The following is a 21735-nucleotide window of genomic DNA, read 5'->3' as shown; positions in this document are numbered from 1 at the left end:
TAACCTTATAGGTGAAATATTATCTTCAACCTATCTGATAGGAGTTACTAGTAGGTAGGAATTAGGGATGGTACTTATTATTTACCAATTGTATATATGTCACATCTTGTCTACACAACCCTCGCCAATTTGCAAGCTTAATTAGAAATATTCATCCTTGTCTCTACACACATCAAATAGCATTTTCCAAACAAATGTAAATCAATTAACATGTTTACAACATCATATTCAAATCAAGACATAGTATCTTAAACCCAACTTGGGTGTATATAACTTGACTCATTCCAGAGTCCATATGCATGTAGCCATTTCATGTCACACTTGAAAAATCATTAGTAGCTTTGTAAAAATAGATCAAATCAACATTAAAATTCACAAATATTCTTATCATCAAATCAAATCATAAGTTATACAACTAATATTCAATAATATCTAGTAATTCTCATATGTTAATGATTCACAGATAATCGTCACATAAGTCATTAATAAAAGATCATATAAGTCAACAAGTTTCAAGGATACATCTAGATCAAGTGTGTGTATAAACAAAAACCAGGTTATCGATACATCAAGAATAACCTCAAATAACAATGTCATATAACAATGTCTAGTCAATTTAGAGGGGTATTAGAATACCAACTTGTATTGGTATCAAGGGCAAGGCCATCATCACTCTAAACCTTCTCAATCAAAACCAAGCTTAATGCCATGTTCATCCCAATTTTTCAAATACACATATCTTCATGGAGGGAGAATTGATGTAACATGGGTGAAACCTAATTAACTCCATGTTATTTATTCTTGGTGAGAGGCTAATGGTAAATAAGAAATAAGGATTATGTGTCCTTATTGTAGGTCCCTTAGCTAAACCTCATGATAAATTGAATCTGCAACCTACTCTCACGATGATGTGTAACCTTCTATGTATGTACATGAATTCTCCATCTCTTTACATGCAATGAGTTGCTAGTAAGATAACAATAGAAATAATACCCCTGTACCAATGTTACATATGTTGAAAAGTGTGCAACAAGAAATGTAAAAATAGAAATTGCTAAAAATAACAGTTTGGCCAGTGTGGAATTTTGGCCACCTTGGGTGAGAGGTGAAACTGCTAAAAATAGAATCTTCTAAAAATAGCATTTATGGGTCCCTTCCTATTTATAGCAGTCCCTGGTCTATCTATAGGAAGTAAATTCGAATTTTGGTCTTACTAGCAGTTTGGAATATTAATTAATTAATTCTCCATGAGTTAATTAGTTAAGGAAAAGCAAACTTGAAGTCTTTGTGAGAACATGCAATTATTTCTCCACTAATTGGGGAATGTGTCCTTGATTTGCTCCACTGATTGAGGAATTAAGGATGAGTTCTATATTGAGAGGATTAGTTGACTTAGTTTAACTTATTCAAGTCCATTTAGATTAATTTAACAAGTTGTTAAATTAATGAGATACAGTATGTTGATGCTTGCATGCATGTGACAACTGTTATGTTTAGATAACTGTGTATTCACTCATGGATAACTGATGCATGTCAGTTTTGTCAGAGACTCAGTTGAGATCAGATGTGGGACAGGGTAGTATCAGATGCTAGGATATTTCTAGTAAGTATTCCTTGCATGGGGAAGGAAGCTTTTTCCTTCTATGACTGCATAGTTGGACCTGAGGTGACAGCAGGTATGATCAAGCCAATTTACATGTGTTTTGTAATTGGACCCCAATCAAAACTATGCAAGGAACTAGGAGCTTGGACCTAAGGTGCAACCTTTATATACAGAGCTAGGTAGTCCTTGAGATTTATCATTAGAGTACAAAGAGAGCAGGATAGCTTTTGAGCTGATTCTTTTTGTATGTTGTTGAGGATTTCCACTTGATTGATAATACAGAGATGGGGTTTTAGGCTGGTGATTTTCCCAGTTAAATTCTTCTGTGTTATGTGTGATTGATTCCTTCTTATCAATTATATGTTTTCATGCTTGATGTTGCTCATGGTTGATTAGCTTCTGCAAAGTTTATGCTAGATGTAGATCTAGTGTTATGCTTTAGTACATTGCATATATCAGTTTAATCTATAGGTGGGAAATTTCTACATGGTATCAGAGCACGAGTGATCAAGGAAGAAAAGTATACAATAAGCAATTAGAAGTTTATTATTTGGGATACAGATCTCAAGTTCTTATCACATTTCAAATTTCATCAATGGCGTTCTATGGTTTGAGGCTTGATTATGCACTGGATGGCAGCGCAAACTATATAGCCTGGAAGGATTGCATGGAGGCAGTATTAGAGGATAACGGGGTGAAGGACTTCATTGATTAAGAAGTCCCTAAGCCCTTATGATCTAATGCCCAAGAGTTGGTGTAATGGAGTAAGTGTGTGGCTAGAGCTAGGAGAATCATCCTTGAGGGAGTTCGAGATCACATAGTCTCGAGCTTCCATGGGAAGGAGACTCCGTTTTCGATGTGGAAAACATTGAAAGATCTTTATCAGAACAACAATGATTAGAGGAAGCTGGCATTGAAGGAAAAACTTCGAAAGATCAAGTGTGAAAAGGGCGACATGATCTTTATGTATCTGACGAAGCTCACCACATGTAGGGATGAGCTTGCAAGTGTAGGTGTCGTGACAGCTGATGATGATATGATGAGTCTAGCACTCCTTGGCCTTCCTAAGAGCTGGCATAGCTACTAGGAATCAGTTAATGGAAGGGAGAAACTGCCAGATTGGGAACGACTATGGTCGGATTTGATGCAGGAGGAGATCAAACGGAGCACCAGAGATGGTTCTTTATCCATAGAGGATGAGGAGAACTGTTCCTTAGCGAGTAAGGCAAAGAAGGGGAAGGATAATGTTTCTCTTTCCGAATCCAATTCTTCCAATGGTGGGAAGAAGGTTGACAAATCGAAAGTGTGATGCTTTCGTTGTCATGAGGTGGGCCATTATGTTGCAAATTGTCCATAGAGGAAATCCAAGAAGGGACCCGGGGAAGGATCTAAAGGTGAGGCACTTGCTTCATAGTTTGAGTTGGATTTCACACTCTTCGCATGCATGGTTTCATCCATGGTGGGAAGTGGTTAGTTTCTTGACAGTGGAGCTTCTTTCCACATGACCGATGACAAGAGTTTGTTCAGTACTTTGGAGGAGAAAGATCTCCATATACTCATAACGATGGGTAATGATGAGAAGTATAGTGTCTCAGGTGTAGGCACGGTTATTTTTCAAAGGGAGCATGGAGCTCGCCTTACCTTGACCGATGTCAAGTATGTACCAGGACTGAAGAGAAACTTGGTGTCAATCACGATGCTAGAAGACAGAGGCTATGATGTAGTCTTCAGCAAGGGAAAGGTTTTCCTTAGACACATCATCATAGAGAGGTGAAGCAAATTGGTTCACGGGTCAAGAAATTGTATGCCCTTGAGGTTCAAGATGCATGCAAAGCCTTGAGCAGCAAGGAAACTGATGGAGACTTGGTGGTTGAGAGGGAGGGTATATTACCTCTCAACATGCAGTGCCAGAAGAAGTCTTAGACGATTGTGGAGGAGCCACGATTGGTGTAGTAGCTTCAGGAGGTTGTGGAGCAACCATAACAAGGAAAGATGAGTGGAGATTGAGTAGAGACATCTACTCATGCAGAGACCTCCAGTAGGGGGAAACTTCGAGCTAGGTGGGCTAAAGGATCACATGCAGCCATACCTCTAGGTAGGAGGTGGGGCGATGTAGAGTGATTGTCCCAAGGATGAGGGGAAGGATCCTTGCGGTACCCAACCTTTTTGATTCGACTTTGCTACGAGAGCCCCGATGTGGAGTAGCAGGAACTGACTGATTGGGTAGAGAAAGATGTGGATGGAGCAGTAAAGAGAGCTATAGTGTAGGGAATCCTAGGATAGTGCAGAGCATGCAGGTTGCAGCAATGCGAGAGGCACAAGTGTGTTGCACAGTGCAGGGTAGCACAAAGAAGGGTGCAACGATGCGAGATAAATGGAGATGTTACAGTAGCGCAGAGGTCAGAGAGGTAGCACTTGTTAGCAGCAGGTGGAGCTTCAGCATCAGATTATGTTTCTAGCCCAACAGAGAGGTCAATTGGGAGTTTTTTCGTTACGAGTGTTGCTGGAGCAACCTCACTTGGTAGATGTGTTGCATGCAGAACATTCCAGAGTTACAGGATCGGGTTCGTGAGGAAGCATTTCTTGTTGAGAGGGAGTGTTGAAAAGTGCACAACAAGAAATGTAAAAATAGAAATTGCTAAAAATAGCAGTTTGGTCAGTGTGGAATTTTGGCCACCTTGGGTGAGAGGTGAAACTGCTAAAAATAACATCTTTTAAAAATAGCATTTCTAGGTCCCTTCCTATTTATAGCGGTCCCTGGTCTATCTATAGGAAGTAAATTCAAATTTTGGTCTTACCAGCAGTTTGGAATATTAATTAATTAATTCTTCATGAGTTAATTAGTTAAGGAAAAGAAAACTTGAAGTCTTTATGAGAATATGCAATTATTTCTCCACTAATTGGGGAATGTTTCCTTGATTTGCTCCACTGATTGAGGAATTAAGGATGAGTTCTATATTGAGAGGATCAGTTGAATTAGCTTAACTTAGTCAAGTCCAGTTAGATTAATTTAACAAGTTGTTAAACTAATGAGATACAGTTTGTTGATGCTTGCATGCATGTGACAATTGTTATTTTCAGATAACTGTGTATTCACTCATGGATAACTGATGCATGTCAGTTCTGTCAGAGACCCAGTTGAGATCAGATGTGGGACAAGGCAGTATCATATGCTAGGATATTTCTAGTAAGTATTCCTTGCATGGGGAAGGAAGCTTCTTCCTTCTATGATTGCATAGTTGGACCTGAGGTGACAACAGGAATGATCAGGCCAATTTAGATGTGTTTTGTAATTGGACACCGATCAAAACTATGCAAGGAAATAGGAGCTTGGACCTGAGGTGAAACCTTTATATACAGGGCTAGGTAGTCCATGAGCTTTATCATCAGAGTACAGAGAGAGCAGGATAGCTTTTGAGCTGATTCTTTTTGTATGTTGTTGAGGATTTCCACTTGATTGATAATACAGAGATGGGGTTTTAGGCTGGTGCTTTTCTTGGATAAATTCTTCTATGTTATGTGTGATTGATTCCTTCTTATCAGTTATATGTGTTCATGCTTGATGTTTCTCATGGTTGATTAGCTTCCGCAAAGTTTATGGTAGATGTAGATCTAGTATTATGCTTTAGTACATTGCATATATCAGTTTAATCTACAGGTGGGAAATTTCTACAGGGTATCAAAGCACAGGTGATCAAGGAAGAACAATATACAAGAAGGAATTCAAATTTTATTATCCAGGATATAGATCTCAAGTTCTTATCACATTTCAGATTTCGTCAATGGCGTTCTATGGTTTGAGGGTTGAGTATGCACTGGATGGCAGCTCAAACTATATAGCTTGGAAGGATCGCATGGAGGCAGTATTAGAGGATAAAGGGGTGAAGGACTTCATTGATCAAGAAGTCCCTAAGTCCTTAGGATCTAATTCCCAAGGGTTGGCGGAATGGAGGAAGTGTGTGGCTAGAGCTAGGAGAATCATCCTTGAGGGAGTTCGAGATCACATAGTCTCGAGCCTCCATGGGAAGGAGACTCCATTTTCGATGTGGAAAAAATTGAAAGATATTTATCAGAATAGTAGTGATCATAGGAAGTTGACACCGAAGGAAAAACTTCGAAAGATAAAGTGTGAAAAGGGTGACACGATCTCTATGTATCTGACCAAGCTCACCACATGCAGGGATGAGCTTGCAAGTGTAGGGGTCATGACAGCTGATGGTCATATGGTGAGTCTAGCACTCCTTGGCCTTCCTAAGAGCTGGCATAGCTACCAGGACTCAGTTAATGGAAGGGAGAAACTGCCAGATTGGGAACGACTCTGGTCAGATTTGATGCAAGAGGAGATTAGACGGAGCACCAAAGACGGTTCTTCATCCATGGAGGATGAGGAGAATTGTGCCTTAGCGAGTAAGGTAAAGAAGGGGAAGGAGAAGGTTTCTCTTTCCGAATCTAGTTCTTCCAATGGTGGGAAGAAGGTTGACAAATCGAAAGTGCGATGCTTTCGTTTTCATGAGGTGGGCCATTATGCTGCAAATTGTCCATAGAGGAAATCCAAGAAGGGATCCGGGGAAGGATCTGAAGGTGAGGCACTTGCTTCATAGTTCGAGTTGGATTTCACACTCTTCACATGCATGGTTTCATCCATGGTGGGAAGTGGTTGGTTTCTTGACAATGGAGTTTCTTTCCACATGACCGGCGACAAGAGTTTGTTCAGTACTTTGGAGGAGAAAGATCTCCAGATACTCATAGCGATGGGTAATGATGAGAAGTATAGTGTCTTAGGTGTAGGCATGATTATTTTTCAGAGGGAGCATGGAGCTCGCCTTACCTTGACCGATGTCAAGTATGTACCAGGACTGAAGAGAAACTTGGTGTCAATCGCGATGCTGGAAGACAGAGGCTATGATGTAGTCTTCAGTAAGGGAAAGGTTTTCTTTAGACACATCATCACTAGATAAGTGAAGTAGATTGGTTCACGTGTTAAGGACTTGTATGCTCTTGAGGTTCAAGATGCATGCAAAGCCTTAAGTAGTAAGGAAACTGATGGAGACTTGGTGGTTGAGAGGGAGGGTATATTAACTCTCAACATGCAGCACCAGAAGAAGTCTTAGACGATTGTGGAGGAGCCACGATTGGTGCAACAACTTCAGGAGGTTGTGGAGCAACCACAATAGGGGAAGCTGAGTGGAGATCGAGTAGAGACATCTACTCATGCAAAGACCTCCATTAGGGGGAAACTTCGAGCCAGGTGGGCTGAAGGATCACATGCAACCATACCTCTAGGTAGGAGGTGGGGCGATGTAGAGTGATCGTTGCAAGGATGAGGGGAAGGATCCTTGAGGTACCCAACCTCTTTGATTCAACTTTGCTATGAGAGCCCTGATGTGGAGTAGCAGGAATTAACTGATTGGGTAGAGACAGATGCGGATGGAGTGGCAGAGAGAGCTACAGTGCAGGGAATCCCAGGACAATGTGGAGCATGTAGGCTGCAGCAATGCAAGAAGCATAAGTGTGTTGCATAGTGCAGGGTATCACAGAGAAGGGTGCAACAGTGCGAGGTAAATGGAGATGTTGCAGTAGTGCAAAGGTCAGAGAGGGAGCACTTGTCAGCAACAGGTAGAGATTCAGCATCAGAGTATGTTTCTAGCCCAACGAAGAGGTCAGTTGGGAGTTTTTTTGTTCCGAGTGTTGCTGGAGCAACCGCACTTGGTAGATGTGTTGCATGCAGAACATTCCAGAGTTAAAGGATTGGGTTTGTGAGGAAGCCTTTCTTGTTGAGAGGGAGTATTGAAAAGTGTGCAACAAGAAATGTAAAAATAGAAATTGCTAAAAATAGTAGTTTGGCCAGTGTGGAATTTTGCCCACCTTGGGTGAGAGGTGAAACTACTAAAAATATCATTTATGGGTCCCTTCCTATTTATAGCAGTCCCTGGTCTATCTATAGGAAATGAATTCGAATTTTGGTCTTACCAACAGTTTGGAATATTAATTAATTAATTCTCCATGAGTTAATTAGTTAAGGAAAAGCAAACTTGAAGTCTTTGTGAGAACATGCAATTATTTCTCCACTAATTGGGGAATGCGTCCTTGATTTGCTCCATTGATTGAGGAATTAAGGATGAGTTCTATATTGAGAGGATCAGTTGACTTAGTTTAACTTAGTCAAGTCCAGTTAGATTAATTTAACAAGTTGTTAAATCAATGATATACAGTTTGTTGATGCTTAAATGCATGTGACAACTGTTATTTTCAGATAATTGTGTATTCACTCATGGATAACTGATGCATGTCAGTTCTGTCAGAGACCCAATTGAGATCAAATGTGGGACAATGTACTATCAGATGCTAGGATATTTCTAGTAAGTATTCCTTGCATGGGGAAGGAAGCTTCTTCCTTCTATGACTGCGTAGTTGGACTTGAGGTGACAACAGATATGATTAGGCCAATTTACATGTGTTTTGTAATTGGACCCCAATCAAAACTACGCAAGGAAATAGGAGCTTGGACCTGAGGTGCAGCCTTTATATACAGGGCTAGGTAGTCCATGAGCTTTATCATCAGAGTACAGAGAGAGCAGGATAGCTTTTGAGCTGATTCTTTTTTATGTTGTTGAGGATTTCCACTTGATTGATAATACAGAGATGGGGTTTTAGGCTAGTGCTTTTCCCAGATAAACTATTCTGTGTTATGTGTGATTGATTCCTTCTTATCAGTTATATTTGTTCACGCTTGATGTTGCTCATGGTTGATTATCTTCCGAAAAGTTAATGGTAGATGTAGATCTAGTATTATGCTTTAGTACATTGCATATAATAGTTTAATCTATAGGTGGGAAATTTCTACATGGTATCAGAGCACAGGTGATCAAGGTAGAACAATATACAAGAAGGAATTTGAAGTTTATTATTCAGGATATAGATATCAAGTTCTTATCACATTTCAGATTTCATCAATGGCGTTCTATGGTTTGAGGCTTGAGTATGCACTGGATGGAAACTCAAACTATATAGCCTGGAAGGATCGCATGGAGGTAATATTAGAAGATAATGGGGTGAAGGACTTCATTGATAAAGAAGTCCCTAAGCCCTCAGGATCTAATGCCCAAGAGTTGGCGGAATGGAGGAAGTGTGTGGCTAGAGCTAGGAGAATCCTCCTGGAGGGAGTTCGAGATCACATAATCTCGAGCCTCCATGGGAAGGAGACTCCGTTTTCGATGTGGAAAAAATTGAAAGATCTTTATCAGAATAACAATGATTAAAGGAAGCTAGCACTGAAGGACAAACTTCGAAAGATCAAGTGTGAAAAGAGCGACACGATCTCTATGTATCTGACCAGGCTCACCACATGCAGGGATGAGCTTGCAAGTGTAGGGTTCGTGACAGCTGATGATGATATGATGAGTCTAGCATTGTTTGGCCTTCGTAAGAGCTGGCATAGCTACTAGGACTCGGTTAATGGAAGGGAGAAACTGCCAGATTGGGAACGACTATGGTCGGATTTGATGCAGGAGGAGATCAAATGGAGCACTAGTGACGGTTCTTTATCCATAGAGGATGAGGAGAACTGTGCCTTAGCGAGTAAGGCAAAGAAGGGGAAGGATAAGGTTTCTCTTTCCGAATCCAGTTCTTCCAATGGTGGGAAGAAGGTTGACAAATCAAAAGTGCGATGCTTTCATTGTCATGAGGTGGGCCATTATGCTGCAAATTGTCCACAGAGGAAATCCAAGAAGGGATCCGGGGAAGGATCTAAAGGTGAGGCACTTGCTTCATAGTTCGAGTTGGATTTCACACTCTTTGCATGCATGGTTTCATCCATGGTTGGAAGTGGTTAGTTTCTTGACAGTGGATATTCTTTCCACATGACTGACGATAAGAGTTTGTTCAGTACTTTGGAGGAGAAAGATCTCCATATACTCATAGCGATGGGTAATGATGAGAAGTATAGTGTCTCAAGTGACGGCACGATTATTTTTCAGAGGGAGCATGGAGCTTGCCTTACCTTGACCGATGTCAAGTATGTACCAGGACTAAAGAAAAACTTGGTGTCGATCGTGATGCTGGAAGACAGAGGCTATGATGTAGTCTTCAGTAAGGGAAAGGTTTTCCTTAGACACATCATCACCAGACAGGTGAAGCAAATTGGTTCACGGGTCAAGAACTTGTATGCTCTTGAGGTTCAAGATGTATGCAAAGCCTTGAGCAGCAAGGCAACTGATGGAGACTTGGTGTTTGAGAGGGAGGGTATATTACCTCTCAACATGCAGTGCCAGAAGAAGTCTTAGACGATTGCGGAGGAGCCATGATTTGTGCAACAATTTCAGGAGGTTTTGGAGCAACCACAATAGGGAAAGCTGAGTGGAGATTAAGTAGAGACATCTACTGATGCAGAGACCTCCAGTAGGGGGAAACTTCGAGCCAAGTGGGATGAAGGATCACATGTAGACATACCTCTAGGTAGGAGGTGGGGTGATGTAGAGTGATTGTCCCAAGGATGAGGGGCAGGATCCTTGAGGTACCCAACCTTTTTGATTTGAATTTGCTACGAGAGCCCCAATGTGGAGTAGTAGGAACTAATTGATTGGGTAGAGACAGATGCAGATGGAGCATAGAGAGAGCTACAGTGCAGGGAATCCCAAGACAGTGCAGAGCATGCAGGCTACAACAATGCGAGAGGCACAAGTGTGTTGCACAGTGCAGGGTAGCACAGAGAAGGGTGCAACGGTGCAAGATAAATGGAGATGTTGCAGTAGCGCAGAGGTTAAAGAGGAAGAACTTGTCAGCAAGAAGTAGAGCTTCATCATCAGAGTATGTTTCTACCCAACAGAGAGGTTAGTTGGGAGTTTTTTGTTCTGAATGTTGCTGGAGAAACCACACTTGGTAGATGTGTTGCATGCAGAACATTCCAGAGTTACAGGATCGGGTTCATGAGGAAGCCTTTCTTGTTGAGAGGTAGTGTTGAAAAGTGTGCAACAAGAAATGTAAAAATAGAAATTGCTAAAGATAACAATTTGGCCAGTGTGGAATTTTGGCCACCTTGGGTGAGAGGTGAAACTGCTAAAAATAGCATTTATGGGTCCCTTCCTATTTATAGCAGTCCCTGGTCTATCTATAGGAAGTAAATTCGAATTTTGGTCTTATTAGCAGTTTGGAATATTAATTAATTAATTCTCCATGAGTTAATTAGTTAAGGAAAAGCAAACTTGAAGTCTTTGTGAGAACATGCAATTATTTCTCCACTAATTGGCGAATGTGTCCTTGATTTTCTCCACTGATTGAGGAATTAAGGATGAGCTCTATATTGAGAGGATCAGTTGACTTAGTTTAACTTAGTCAAGTCCATTTAGATTAATTTAACAAGTTGTTAAATTAATGAGATATAGTTTGTTGATGCTTGCATGCATGTGACAACTGTTATTTTCAGATAACTATGTATTCACTCATGGATAACTGATGCATGTCAGTTTTGTCAAAGACCCAGTTGAGATCAAATGCGGGACAGTGTACTATCAGATTCTAGGATATTTCTAGTAAGTATTCCTTGCATGGGGAAGGAAGCTTCATCCTTCTATGACTGCGTAGTTGGACCTGAGGTGACAACAGGTATGATCAGGCCAATTTACATGTGTTTTGTAATTGGACCCCAATCTAAACTGTGCAAGGAAATAGGAGCTTGGACCTGAGGTGCAACCTTTATATACAGGGCTAGGTAGTCCGTGAGCTTTATCATTAGAGTACAGAGAGAGCAGGATAGCTTTTGAGCTGATTCTTTTTGTATGTTGTTGAGGATTTCCACTTGATTGATAATACATAGATGGGGTTTTAGGCTGGTGTTTTTCTCGGATAAATTCTTTTGTGTTATGTGTGATTGATTCCTTCTTATTAGTTATATGTGTTCATGCTTGATGTTGCTCATGGTTGATTAGCTTCCAAAAATTTTATGGTAGATGTAGATCTAATATTATGCTTTAGTACATTGCATATATCAATTTGATCTGCTGGTGAAATTTCTACATGATATCAGTGAGCTAGCTGATTTGTACAAAAAATTCTACAACATATGCCACAACCAACTTATACAAACCTTACCTTGGTGTAGGCTTAAAAAAAAAAAATTACTGCTATCTCTGCATACATCTAGAGAGACATGTCAAATCACAATGTCTAAAGAAAATAAATATAAATCATAATTACTTGTTTACAACATGATATCCAAATTAAGACATAGATCTCCTGACCTCAACTTGGATGCATATAAATCAACATGCCGTAAACTCCATAAATATGTCATTCCCACATGTCACACTTGATATATCATTAATAATTTTCCAAAAGTATATCAATTTAATTGTACAAATCAAATGTATCAAACATTACATCAAATCATTAGTATATACACTCAATCATAATATCAAATAGCATCAAGTAATTCTCAACGTGTGCATTAATATAACATCATAGAACAATGAATTAACATATCAGCCAAATAAGTTTTTAGCATAAATCTAGTGAAATATTTTTATCGAAAAAATTGCAATGTTCACACACTTAGAATGCCTTCAAATAATAATATCATCAAGAAATAATAAGTCTAGTAAAAATGGTCAAATCCTACTACTAAAATTGGATTTTGAGGGTTTCATTTTGTATGGAGACCATGGTTTGAAATTCATTGTATTTAGGAGGAGGCACCAACAAAAATCTAACCATATTAAATTTTGGTGTGGCCCAAGTTAAGTAGGGCCCCCAAATTATTTTGATGTCTTAGATGCCCTTAAGTTGTATTTTTTAGAATACAAATTAATCCTTCAAGTCATGACTTCATAAGGCAAAAGACAAAAACAAAAGTTAGTAAAAAATGACAATATACATATAAAAACTAATAAAAAGAGATATAACTTATTGTGAAAAAATATTATTTTTTTCACATAATATTTTATTATTACCATTCTTTTAATTTATGGGGTAGCTAACTTGTTGCTTGAGCATTGTCCTAAATATTGAAGGTTTAATAGGGCTATTCAAATCCTTTAAAAACTTTGAAAATTAAAATGGGTATCTCATAAACTATAAATGTTATTGAGCGATGCTCATTCTATAGCCCAATATGAGGGGGATGTGTGATTCTATCCATGCTCATTGGAGTAGACACGTGTCCCTCTTAAAATGAAAATACAATATTTTCTAAATAAAGAAACAATGTCGGCTATAATAAAAAACAAAATGAATATGCATGTTTAGTTAATTTTAATTAAAAACATTATAAAACATAAAAAATCCCAGCCTTACTATATTTGTTGTTGATATTACAACCCAATGTGGTAAAAATATTTCACTCACTCTTCCTTGTCCACATTACGCAGTATAATTTCATATCAACTTTAAAAAAGCCATAAAGTAATTAGAAGTAAAAAAATGTGTGGGTAAGATGTTTAAACCTTATACTTTTTAAAAATATTTTAACATAGAATTTTAATAAATTGTTTGAGGATATATATTAACTAATATATATATATATATATATATATATATATATAATGTTAAAAGAAAATATTTTAATGTTGTATATAATAAAATATTCAATGTCTAAAGGAAAAATGTAAATGAAAATTTAAAATAAAAATAAAAATATCAAATATTTTCCTAATAAAAATAATAAGAAGAAGATGTGTAATTCTTTCAATTCTTAATATAAAATTAATATGTGACATTTAAAAATATTCATAATAATTTATTCTTTCAATGTGGGGTATGAATAAAATATTTTAATGTGCAGGATTAAGTAATATTGAAGTGTACTATAAAATATATTAATAACAAAAAAAAACCATTTTAATGTGGACAATGTAGTCCATAGATAAAATGTCTCAATGCACATGTTATGTAAAAATGTCAACTCTGTATATATTAAATTTTGTTGAAAAAAATTGTGTATATATCATATGAAACAATTGTAAAATATAAGTTTTTATAGTTAAAACGTTTGAATCAGTCTCATTACTTTACAGTTTGGTCTTTTCAAGGTATATTTTTCTTGCCAAATGTGAAATCCAACAATTTTTTTTACTCACAAATTTAAGTTATGTACTTTATATAGCATTCAAAAATACAATTTAAACAATGAAAACTTACATATTTTTTTCCCGTAGAAAAATTCGTAATTTCCATTATATTGTGAAAATTACATTTTGTAGATGCAAAAGCATATGCAGTATGAGAGGCATAGCCTGTCCAATATAAGTTAACAGTGATAAAAGATACTCCACGTAGGGAGCAACAACCATTCAACAAAAATACAAAAAATAGTCTCTTCACAGAGAGTGTATAGTTTCATCTTAGTTCTGCTGACATAATAACATAAAAAACATAAATATTTACATATATTCAAAATTTTCTACCTCACTCATGTTGAGCCAACCAGTTATGTAGTGAGATCTATGAACGGTCTGTGATAGTGCTAGTAGATAATACCATCCTTCTCCTCATGAATCAACCAAGTGCCATCATGCCTGTGCGCTGCCTCCTTAGATAGGAGATCGACAGCTGTGTTGCGCTCCCTGAAAATATGATGGCAAACAAAAGTATCAAATATCAAGATGAGCCTATGGATTTCATCCAAGATATGTCTCAATGTGTATGCATTGCAGTTTGATGATTTATTTATCCAATTGCATACTAATTTTGAGTCCCCAAAAAGTTGTAGGTTCCTGCACTGTTTGTCCAATGCAAATTGAATGAGGAATTTGGTCGATATGAGCTCTACATAATTATTAGTACCCCTTCTTAGGCCCATTTGGATTTTAAAGGTATGGGATTATGATATATGAAGTATGCCCCCCCCCCCCCACAACCTATCTCCTGGGCCGATCCATCAAAGTATGCCCATGATATAGAGGTATTTATAGCTTCAGGGTTGATATTCCTGTTGTGCGGATGGGTGGTCTCATCTGGGATGAGATGAAAGGTAGCAAGTATCCTTGACATAATAGAGGGGAGCCTTCTGTTGAAAGATAATACGATTCCTAGCTATCTAAATAGCCCAGCATGTAAGTAATGACAAGTTCTTCTCCTTTCCTGAGGTGTCACTCCAACATTTATTCCAAGCTTCTTTTATATTTGCACCCTACCACTGACATAGTGATGAGAACGATGTATGAATGTTATTACAAAGCTCCTGTGTAATAGAGCATTCCAGAAAAAGATGCTTATTGTCTTCATAGCAATTCCTACAAAGATGACACCAGAACGGTCCTTGAAAAGATCGCTTCATCAGATTTGCACCAGTCGTGGTTTTGCTGAATAATATTGACCACATTAGCAGCCTAATTCTGGGAGCCGCTTTGAGTTTCCACAACAAGTTCCACCAAGGCTCAATGATTTGTGGTTTATGTGGTTCCATTAATGCCAGATATCATTCTTTAGGTGAATATGAACCATGTTTGGCATGTGCCCATATGAGTTCATCATCACCTTCTATAATCCTGATGTGGGCCTCTGTTAGTGCATTTGTATAGTCGTGTCGGTACTGCTACTAGTGCAATGGAATATTTAAAGTGTTCCTCGATTTCCAAGTCTGTTGTGTCATGATATAACGAGCATTGTTAGCTATATGACATATATGGGCGATGCCTTGTTTAACAAGGTGTATTTTCAACTCATCGGATATCCTGTGTGCATTTCCATAGCTAACCTAGGGATCTTCCCCAATGCGGACTGATGATCCAGATCGAATTCTCTAGGTCAAACCATTCCGAATGAGACTCATCACATTTATAACTTCCTTCCAAATCATAGAAATGTTTGAGGTGTTCCCCTATGCTTGTCTGATCCAATCAAGTGTGTTAGAAGGGGAAATATATTTGGAGACTGCTACCTTTATCCATAGACTACGGGTGTTGATCAATTGCCATCCCAGCTTTTCCGCCAATGCTTTGGAGAAGACATCCAATCTTTTAATCCCCTATCCTCCCCATTTATCGGGCAAAGCAAGGCTCTCCCATCTGGTCCATGCAAATATTCTCCCAGGCTGTTTCCCCTTCCATAAGAACCGACAACAAATATTTTGTAATCTAGCTGGAATCCCTCTAGGAATCCAAGCCAATGTCATCCAGTATACTGGTGTTGCTTCCAATATAGCCTTAATCAGGATCAGTCTTCTAGCTCTTGAAAAATATTTGTGGTGCCATATATTGAGTTGTTTTTCTACCTTGGTAATAAGCCAGGTCCAATCAACAATTTCGTATCCATGAGGCTTAAGTCAATAACCAAGGTACCTCAAGCCATCTTCCACGGGGAGGAAAGTAAATGGAAATCTCCTAAGTGCATATTGTATTTCATGTTGTGAGCAACCTGTAGCTGTGATGGTGGACTTTTCTTTATTCAAAACCATTCCTGTGGCCTTTTGAAATATTCCAAAGGCATTGTGCAATGATGTTAAGTGTCCTATGCCCCCATTAAGGAAGATAAGTACATCCTCAACGAAGAGAAGGCGTGTCAAAATACAAGTGTCAGTGATCTTTATTCCTGCAATCCGTCCTTGCTTGTGTTCTTCTCCAATAAGTCTGCTAAGTCCCTCCATGATAAGAAGAAACAAGAGAGGAGATAATGGGCAACCCTGCCTGAGCCCTTGTTCAGCATGGAAAAAAGGGGATGCAGATCCATTGACAAGTACACTGTAAGTAACATTTGTTATACAACACATGATCCATTTAATGAATGTATAAGGGAATCCCAGGTGTGTTAACAACATTTAGATGTAGAGCCAACTTATTCTGTCAAATGCTTTTGATAAATCAACCTTCATTATCATGCCTTTCAATTTTTTTAACTGGACAGTGTGAAGAAGTTCCTGGGCTGTACCGACCGCCTCATGTATCTGTCGATTCTGAAGAAAGGCAAATTGTTCAGGGGAGATGTGTGAGGACAGGATTGGCCTGAGACGATTTGCAATAATCTTAGCAATAATTTTGTAGATGTAGTTACACAGTGAAATAGGTCTAAAGTCATCAAAGGTGGAAGGTTTATCAGATTTGGGAATGAGGGCGATTAAAGTAGTATTAAAGGCTTCAGACATCCTCCCACACCTTCGACAATCTTCAATGATCCTTAACAGGTCCGTCCCAATAATGTCGAAAAAAGCAATGTAAAATTCCATCCTCAGACTCTTGTCCTTCTTGAACCATTTTAAAGTATATTCAAGTTCTTCTATAGTGAATTATCTTGTAAGTTCTAGTTCTACCTCCTGATCCATAAATTTTGGAAAGAGTTGGGCAGTGCGCATCACTTCTGCTAAGGTGGCGATGGGGGGAGCCTTGTAGATGCCTTTAAAATGTGAGTTAGCCAGCGCTGCCAGTTCTCGATAGGTATGTACAACTTGTCCATGCTCATTTTTTTAACTCCCATATTGTATTTATTGCCTTCTTCCCATTGGCAAATTTGTGGTAGAATTTGGTATTATCATCCCCATCCTTAAGCCAAATTGCCTGAGTTCTTAACCTCCACCTCTCTTCTCTATCCTTCAGGATTTGTGTCCTCTTGTGCATCAGTGGGGCAATCTTGTCCTTGTGCTCTTGAGTGGAAAAAATCCTCTAGTATTCTCCTCATATGTGTAAATTTCCTCCTCAGCTACCCTGAGCATGTGATCATCCTGTATTATTTTCTTGTGAGCCCAGATTTTGGATAAGGTTTTCAACTCCCTCAGATTGTGAGAAAAATCTTTTGTAAAATTCCCATTAGCACCTGGAGGATGAGCCTTCCATTAGTCAGTCACCATCCTCATATAATTTTCATCCCTAAGCTAGGAGGAGTTAAATTTAAATGGGGCTTTTAACTTATCAATGGCATCCTTTAATTCAAGATATATTGGCCTGTGATCATATATGCCCCTAGATCCCACCCACTGTCTGATGCGGGAACCTCTATTGACCAAGGGTTCCTTGATTAGGAATCTATCAAGCCTTCTGGCAAGGCTAGCCTCGCCAATTCTGTTGTTCCTCCAGGTAGGCTAGATCTTTACAGAGGGAATGTCAACAAGATTATGGTCCTCCAGGAGGTTTTCAAAAAATGCTGATAGCATATCCACCTGTGCTTGATGGCCCCAAGACTCCGCAAATCCAATGGAAAAATTTAGATCCCCTCCCAAAATGATATTATCTTGCTGGAGTATGGATGAATTTAATAATTTCCTCCAGAAATCAGCCCTATCATGACAGGGGCCATATACATTGATAATTTTGTAATCAGATTCGAGGGTGGATGAGTATATATCAGCTCCCATGAATCCATATCCCCCCCATACCCTATCCAGCTTAATGGATCGATTGTTTATGCCCAAAGCCACCCCCCCTGATCTTCTAGTGGCGTCCAGAGAATGAAATGACCATCCTGGTAACCATGATTCAAGTAGAGGGGTAATAGTTCTAGCAGGACCTAGGGTTTCTTGGAGAAAGAGAATATATACAACTTCAGAGGCAATCAGTCTTCGCATGGCTAATTTTTTCCCATAGCTAGCCAATCTTCGAAAGTTAAAGGAGAGCATCTTCATGGGGGGGGGGGATCAAGGGTATGCTCTGCTCTAAGAACCCAGTCTAAAGTCTTTTGTTTTCCAGCAGCAATCTCCTCCCCTGCCAGATGTTTAGCTTTGGAGAGTGAGGAGGGTCAGCCCTGAGGTTGTTTTGGAAGCAATGGGGTAGAATCAATACCAAATACAATGGCATTAGGGCCTCGTGAGAATGCCCTCGAGCGCAGGGGGTATAGAGGTTTAGAGCTCATGGATGGATCATGTAGGGGATGCAAAGGTACCTCTGGGATGTAAGGCTGGGAGTTAGAGTAAACAGGAGGGGGGGACCTGATAGGGCAATTCAGATTAATGGAGGATAACAGGTTGAGGCCAGAGGACTGATGTGTGCCTGATGCACGTGCAATGCAATGTGGTGCAGCCAAAGTAAAATCAAAGGATATAGCAGGGGAGTATGTAGAAGAATTACATAGAGATGTAGTCAAAATAAAAGCAGTGGAGAGTGTAGGAATTGACATACCCATGGAAAATGCATCCCCTGTAGCCGCCCGAGCTCTCGTCAGAGGTGGAGAGGGTGGCTGGAGTGGTGCTTTCCCACGCTTCTTCTTTGTCCCTTTCTCATGTGCCTTCTCAACTTCTTCTGGTGCCTGGTGTGGCAACTCTTCTTCTTCCATTACAGGCTACTCTTGTGCCTGAGGGTTTGGTACATCCACTTCCTTTTCATTCATCCTCTGTCCTGCCTTATTGTTCACAGGGAATTCCATGAATATGTGTCCCAGCTTATGGCATCTTCAACATCTGTAATGTACCCCTTCGTAATCTAGAAGCTGTTTCCAGGAGTATGAACTCCATTGTATAGTGATATTTTCCTATAATCCCCCTCTGGTATCCATGTGTACCAATATCCTGGCATAGGCCATCATGCCTGTGGATTAATAAGACTTGTCATACTCCAGATACGTGCCAAGAGAATTCCCAATGTGGCGAAAGATGTCTTCAGACCAAAACTGTAGCGGGAGCCCCGACAACCTAATCCATATGGGGCCAACCCCAATCTGCTCTGTTTCCAGGTCAAATAGTGGAGTCCATCTCTTCAGAAGGACGAGCGCATGCTCAAAGTGCCAAAATGAAGACAATACCCAATTCGTGTGATCAGGTCTGGCTAACCTTAACGAAAACCAACCCCTCACAAAAGTTTGGACAAAGGGTATGTCAGCCAAATGGTGTCCCCAAACCTCAGAAGCACATGATTTTATGTGAGCCACGGAGTAATTTCGTCCTCGGATTCTTCTAACAAGGACTTTGTCTGCAAAGTCCATAGTATTCCCCAGCTGAATGTCCTCCCTGAGCCTGAGTATAATGTCTTCAGCTTTTGATCTAAAACACATGTATTTCTTGTGTGGTCATGGTTCAGCTGCAATATCCCCACGATGGTCAGTATTCTTCCTAGGTTTAAGTGGAACCTCAGATGAAAGAGGAGGGTCAGATGGGAAGGCATCCGATAAGGGTGGGATGACTGTACAATGGCCAGATGGGGGGCAGATGTAAGCTACGTGATCAGGAGTTCATGGTCGGCGACAATAGAGGAACCAGGAAGAGGGTTATTGACACAAGAGGACGATGGGTGAGGGGGTAGGTTAGAACCAATATCCATAGGGTTAGGGTTAATGCAAACTGAGACACACTATAGTGAGGATGGTGACGGTGGAGGAGTGGAAAGGGCCGGCTGGGTCGGGGGGTCGTCCGGCAAGGTCATCGAAGCATTCGAAGGGCTCAAAATCGGAGGTAAACCAGCAATGGTGTCTGTCAATATGCAGCTGTAAGGAGTCATACCATCCACGGTAACATGCGAGGTCAACCAAATAGAACCCTCCACTAGCGGTTCTTCCGAGTAGTCAACAAGGTCGAGGTCCATTGTTGTCGGTTAAAACAGTTCACCAGCTGCCTGAGAGTAACCGTTGGGGAAAACAGGGATTAGAGCGGATAATAAGGCGAATAACGGGGGCCTGTACACCGTGAGCAGGGGAGAAAGGGTTACGACTCACAGCAATTGTAGTAATACATCCGTTACGGTAAAAAACAAAGAGTATAGGTTGAGTGCCCGTCGTTTCCATGAGTCCAATGGATATTCATTCCGTCCGCGCCCAATACTGTCCGTCGAGACGGGGAAACTCAGTTACATATTGTGTGTGCGTGTATATATATAGAGAGAGAGATATGCATTTTTTTTTCAAATTATGCACTCTAAAAGGGATTTGCACCCAAAGAGTTTTGATCTCTCTTGAAAAATATTAGATATATATTTAAGATAGATATATACTTGTAGTTGTTAAACTTAGGATAAAAGAAGTAAAATATATAGCATTATGAAAAACAAAAATCTACATGTTACTCATATAATTTATACACAATAAGAACAAAGGACAAAAAAGTTCCAAGATAGGTGGATGTTTTAACATTTGTTATTTAAAATAAAAATAATTATTGTATAAGTAATTGTTGTAGCTGCTACAACAACACTGAAATTTTTTAGACTATATATCTAAATTTTGGCCCCCTGTGCTTTTCAAGGTCTTAATGAGTATCCCTGTGGTTTGAATTGGTCAAAACTCTTTATAACCTAGTTATCATCGAGTCTACAAGTGCACAAGTTCTTATATGTCCATGAGGTCTAAGCTTTCTTGTCTTGCTTCATTCTTGAGATTAGGGTTTATGGAATTTTGCATTCATCCATCTTGCAAAGGATGTAGCATTTCCTCTCCATTTGTGTTTATGTAGTTAAAGGAATTAATTTTCTTTTTTAAAGAAGGTGCCGACGCTATACTTATGTGTTCCTTTTGTATGTCCAAGGTTTGGGAAAAGCTATAATTGGATCACAAGGCTTACCCTATTAGAAGCAATTCTTAATGGAAGATGATACTACTAGGCCAACTAGATTCAAAGATACATTATGGTTCACTAGTGATCCAATTCCAATATTGCAAATGTACCTAGCTCTGAGGGCATTGTTGAAAGGAGACAAAGTGGAACAAAGAAACCCATTTTATCCACTATAGAAGCTCTAGATTGTTTCCATAAAGAATTGAAAGTTTTATGCAAATTGGATCATCCTAGCGTAAGATAATTTGGTGGAAATAGATGGTACACCCCCAAATTACAAGTTTTTTCCCCCTTATATGAAAATGGTAACTTGGCTCAAGCTTTGCATATTAATGAATTGAATCCCTTTGTGGAGAAAGTATGGACAATAACAATACAACTAGCTAGGGCTTTGCAGTGCCTTCATAAGCTTGGAATTGTCCATAGGGATGCTAAACCTACAAATATTCTACTTGACATCAAATTGGAAATGCACCTCGCAAAATTTGGATCGACAATGTATGAAAATATCTTGAAAATACAACTATAGAAATTTGGAAATTATTTGGGAAACCAATTGAGGGTTTCCATAAAAAAAAAGGAACATGGTTGGAACACTTATGTATAGAGATTTGAAAGTACTCAAAATTACCTACTGAGAGATCAAACATATATGGTTTTGCAATCACAATCTATGGACTTGTGAATGGTTTTGCTCCTCACACGGACCTTCGAACTAAGGCTCAGGCTCACACAATGC

The sequence above is a fragment of the Pinus tabuliformis genome, chromosome Q, assembly GCF_031772625.1.
Source record: "Pinus tabuliformis cultivar Carrire ecotype Pingquan chromosome Q, CPIR1, whole genome shotgun sequence".
NCBI lineage: Eukaryota > Viridiplantae > Streptophyta > Pinopsida > Pinales > Pinaceae > Pinus > Pinus tabuliformis.
This window is presented reverse-complemented; position numbering follows the sequence as displayed.